This window comes from Chrysochloris asiatica, unplaced genomic scaffold, assembly GCF_000296735.1.
Source record: "Chrysochloris asiatica unplaced genomic scaffold, ChrAsi1.0 scaffold00178, whole genome shotgun sequence".
NCBI classification, from domain to species: Eukaryota; Metazoa; Chordata; class Mammalia; order Afrosoricida; family Chrysochloridae; genus Chrysochloris; species Chrysochloris asiatica.
In genome coordinates, this window is record NW_006408696.1 from 6,516,691 (window position 1) to 6,522,433 (window position 5,743).

Below are 5,743 nucleotides of genomic sequence, written 5' to 3' on the forward strand. Positions count from 1 at the left end.
ATTGACTATACAAAGGTTTTCGACTGTGTGGATTATGACAAGCTATGGACAATATGGCAGAGAATAAGTGTTTGTAACACTCCATTGTGCTCAGGCAGGAGGAACCTGTCCATAGACCAAGAGGCAGTTGTTTGAACAGAACAAGGAATCATCAATTGGTTTAAAATCAGGAAAGGTGTGCACCAGGATTGTATTCCTTCACCATACTTATTGAATCTGTATGCTGAGCAAATGATCTGAGAAACTGGATTATATGAAGAAGAACAGAAGGCGGAAGAAGGCAGAAGACTCATTAACAACCAGCAATATGCAGATGATACAACCTTTCTTGCTGAAGGCGAAGAGGAAGAGGACTTAAAATACTTACTGATGAAGATCAAAGACAACAGCCTTCTATATGGGTTGTACCTTAATGTAAAGAAAACAAAAATTTTCACCACTGGACCAATAAATAACATCAAGATAAATGGAGGAAAGAATGAAGTTTTCAAAGACTTCATTTTGGTTGGTTCCACTATTTACACTCATGGAAGCAGCGGTCAAGAAACCAAATGACATTTTGTATTGAACAAATCTACACAAAATCCCTTTAAAGTGTTGAAGAGCAAAGATGTCAGTTTGAGGTCTCAGGTGTGCCTGACCCAAGCCCTAATATTTTCAATAACCTCATGTGCACATGAAAGTTAGACCATGAATAAGGAAGACCGTAGAAGAATCTATGCATTTGAGTTGTAGTGTTCGAGAAGAATATTACAAGTACCCAGGACTGCCAGAAGAACATAAAATCTGTGTTGTAAGAAATACAGCCAGTGTTAGAATATCAAGCAAGCTGTTTGCATGGGTGGCATCAAGGCAAGAGACGTCAGCCCATCAGGGGAAACCCCCTCCCAAGACTGAATGAAACTCAAAGGGAACCCTCAAGCTGTCTAATACACTTGCTTGTGATGACCCTGGTCTACTTGTGAGTGGAAGCGGGGTAAATGTAGCAATGATGACATGGGCTTATTTGGGCCATGTTCCATTGACATCCATTGACTTCAAGGAAGGGCTGACTGATCTGAAGTTTAGGGAGATGTGTGATCTCTGAGCTCCTGAGCCCATGGGCACTGAGCTAGCCACTGGGGGCTACAGCTGAGAGTGAAGCAGCCAGCTGGTCTTAAGTGTAGAGAGGCATGTGTGAACTCCCAACCTTGCAGCTAGTATCCATTTGACCTAGCTGGGATGGCGAGCTGGCAAGAGCTCGACCAGATGAAGATAAAGACACTTAATAATGTAAGCAAGTGTAAATTGCTAAATTTGATGAACTGGACCTTTGTTTATGGATGTAGTTGCTCAAAATTCCAACCAAAATGAAAGGATTCTTCATATCAAGATCAAGTTTGTTTCCTCAATGCACTGAGTTAATAGAGATGGGCAATTTAGACATTGGCTACCAAATATAGGGGGCTATATAAAGGCTTACAAGCATTTGTGAGTGCAGTTGGTTTTAGAACAAAGGGAGTAATATAGAATCCCTACTGAATAGTTTCCTCTTTTCCAGATGGTGAAAGGGAATGGGGGAGGGTGGTGATACGATTTTATAATTCAAGTTGAGTAACTGTTAAAAAGCAAGACCAATTATGATTTTCACATATGTAATTGTAGAATATGTGTAACTAAAAGGGGGGCAGTCATTAATCTTTCATTTCAGGAACAGATGATCCTAGGACCATCAGGATGATCCCAGGACCAAGCATGAAAGGAGCATGACACCCTACCTAGGGGAGCAGCGATGGCAGAGACAGGGGCAGAGGTGATGGTGTAGAGAGACAGAGCAGCCACAGAATGTAGGCCCAGAGACTGAGTAAGGTTGTGTGCCTGTGGACAGGAGGCAGGCTTGCAAAATGTGCCCTTTGGACATTTAAATGAATATATACATTTTTTTTTTTTTTTTTTTTTAGTTTTTACTGTGAATTGCATTACAGTTTACATGGGAGAACATCGATTTTACACCATCATTTCATTGCAGTGATTACAAGCTCCTCTGTGTGTCATCATTCAACAGTATTTGCTTGTATTCCCTCTGGTTTTTTGTTGCTGTTTACGTTTTTTGGATGTACAAAAGAACACTCAGGAATATATAATAATTTAAACAAACAAAGGACACATTCTGTAAGCCTGTCTTCTGGCCACCAGCACACAGCCTTTCTCTTTCCATGACTCCTCAGCTGCTCTATCTCTCCATGTCCTCATCTCTGCCTTCACTGACGTTGCTGCTTCTCTGGATAGGGTTCCACATTCTGCTCATGTTCTTCTCCCTTGATGGTCCTCAGTTGCTGGAATGTAAGATTAAGTACTCCTCCCCCCTTTATGTTAAAAAACTTCTACCTTTACAGTTGTGACAGTTGCAATTAGTCATGATAACAATTACTCACTATGAACATATATTTTTTATTCTGTATGTGTACATCAAATATTCCTGTAAAAAATAAGATGTAAAACGGAAGCCACAGGGAAGAAGCTGGATGACTGTTGTTGCAGGGAGGAGAGTGTAATCATTGAGATGAAACAAAACATATGATTGGTTGAGGGGAAAGCTGATGATCTTGTCTGTTAACCTTCACTCAATTCACAATAAGAAGTTTGTTTTTTAAAAAAAAAAAAAGAAGTACAGCCAGAATTCTCCTTAGAAGCCAGAATGGTGAGACTTCATCTCTCATCCTTCAGATGTGTTATCGGGGGGACGAGACCCTCGAGAAGGACATCATGTTTGGTAAAATGGAAGGTCAGCGAAAAAGAGGAAGACCCCCAGTGAGATAGATGGACACAGTGTTGGCAGCAATGGACTCAAATGTAGCAACGATCGTGAGGTCCGCTCAGGACCGGGCAGTGTTACCTTATTCTTTAAAGTCACCCAGTCTTGGTATTTTTAGTTAAGTCTGCAGGAGACAACTAAGACATAAGATGAGATCAAACAAACGTGATTAAAATATAATGTTTTCTAGTTTTGTTGTTGTTGATAAGTGCTGTGAAGTGGGTGCTGACTCATAGCAAGCCTGTATACGTTTCTGAGGAGCGGCTGGTGGTTTTGAACTGCTGACCTTGTAGTTCAAACCAACGTGGTTTGGTGCTTTATCCCCCAGCACCAGCAGGACTCCAATCTCTTCTAGTGCTCTACTGCCGTTTCTAACAGCTGAAGGAACAAACACAAACCCAGACAGTTGAGAATTACAGTTTACCCCATATGTCCATAATACCCAACACAACCCTTTAAGTAAGTACAAACTTCCAGTGGCATCCTGATTTTGCTGGTGGAAAAACTGAGTGTCAGCTGATAGGCCCTCAGAGAGTGGGGTCAGAGCACGGGACAGGCAACTGGAAGAAAACTCTTGTAGCAGAAGGTAGATGGGACATCAGTTTATTATTAACAAAGGCGAAAAGGCTTTCACTACAGCAGTGCCCACTGGACCTACGTCAAGCACTGTGTCATGATTACATGAGAGGTTACAGACTGGTGTTCATCACGCAAGTGCAGTGTGGGCCTGTAGGTCCCTTAGATATTTTTCGCTGGATGACTCAGCCATCTTGGAAACAGGTTTTCTAGTCCAGACCTCTGCCTGGGGCCCTCACTGAAGTCCTAAGAAGTGAAATGACTTGCCTGAGGCACGTAACTCTGTCAGATGAGGTCCAGCTAGGAGTTGAACATTGAATGTCTGGCTCAATGGAGGGGGGTCTTCTTCTGAAGTGTGACCAAGATCAGGTTCGTTCTGTGACGGCAGTGACATGGGTGTGGCTCAAGTTTATGAGAAAGGAGGATCTCTTTCCTGCAAGGGGACACAATCCTGGAGCTTCCAGCTTTAGTTCAGGGGGTATGGCTCCATGAAGAATCCATCTTTGCATTCACAGTCTTGCTAGCTGAAGATACTCAGGGGTCAGGAAGTATCAACAGACCATCCCACTGAGACCTAGAAACCACCCAGTACAACTTGCATCCCTGAAATATAGGACAGGTGCCTTCTTGGCTGATGATGGCCTATTTTTCTCCTCAGCGGGGTGACTATACTCTTTCCTTCATCTCCAAGTAAGACTGAAAAAAAAAGAAACCCCAGATTTAGGACTTCTTGCTGATATGAACTAACTTGAACAGAAAGCCCATTGTTTAGCCTTGTTTCCTCAGCTGCCTGCCTAACCTGATTGTAGTCACTTAGAGAGAAGATCCCTGCAGAGAAAATGAAGAGCTTTACTTAAAGTAATCAACAGAGACCTGGGGGGCTGTTGCAGACCTTGGGGGACATTTTAGCAACTGTGCTTGGGTACCTTTTCTCCGGTCCTAATCACTCCTCCAGACAGCCTCTATGAAATGGTGGGTCCTGATGTGCTTCAATAGTAGGGGCCATGTGGATTCAAGAAATAGGTTAACTGGGGCCCAGGATGCAGAGCTGGGGGCACTTGTCTGGAAAGCTCACCATTGTGGGCAGAGTGGTTTAGCACCTAGCTTGGATTCATTCGGAGGCCACTCACCTCATGGGGAAGCCAGAGGAGAAGGGAGGGGAGCAGAGTTTTGGATAGGTTGATGTCAGTTAAATTGATGCAGAATGTCATTGGTTCATTGCAGCCTGTCCTGATGAAAAATCAGAAAGTAAAACTTCCAGGGGAGGTCTGAGGATCAGTTAACCTAGCCGTGAGTTATTATTATCCAGTTCTTATGGAGTAACTATTTCCAAAGCACCAAAATAACTGTTGTTGTTGTTGTTGTTGTTATGTGCCGTGGAGTCAGTTCTGACTCATAGCGACCCTGGACAGGGTTTCCGAGACTGTAAATCTTTAAGGGAGCAGAAGGCCTCATTTTTCTCCCGCGGTAGTTTTGAACTGTTGACCTTGTGGTTCAAAGCCTGATTCGTAACCATTATGCTACCAGAGCTCCTTAGCAGTAATAATTAATAAATATCATTTGGGGGCCCTCCTGGGTCTGAAGAATTCAAATAAGTCTATGGAGTCCTGGTGTGGCACTGTAGGGTAAGCAATGAACCACAAGGTTTATGTGAACTGCAGGGTCAGTGGTTCAGACTCACCAGCTGCTCCTTATAAGCCCTATACAAGGTCGCTATGACTTGATGGCACTCAACAACAACAACATGGAGTCCTGGTGTGGTTCTACATGATGAGTAAGCACTGAACAGCAAGGTCGGTTTAAACCACATGGTGGCAGTTCAAACCCACCAGCCGCTCCTTGGAAACCTGTACAGGGTCGCTATCAGTCAGAACCAACTCAATAACAACAATTGATTTCTCACACACGGAAATCAGCAGTTCCTTATTGCTATCCTCCTATCTACCCCAAGATACAGGGTTTCCTAAGCTGTTTCCAAAAGCAATAGTACAGCAAATTAGAAACCACTCTAGGTATTTTACACAAAGGAACTGGTTTTAAGGGTTGAACGCTAGTGGAAGAGCAATTGGAAGAAGAGGTCTGAGGAGAAAAAGAAGAAAGAAGGGTGGAAACGAACGATCAGAAGCTCCAATGTCCCCACCTAATCTTGCACCGTTGAAGGGGTCATCTCAACCAGGGCTAGAACTACACAAAATGGACTGCTCCTGTCTGGGCTACTTCCCCGTTGCTACGACAACCACAAAACTTTCCCTCTTTTTCTCACTTTCTGATTTCCTGCAATCCACTCTGTGGGCAGGCTTAAAGAAAGCCAGCCTTAGGGAAGCATGGGTAATTGCAAACTCAACCAGCACAGCAACCAAGCTGCCAAAGGTT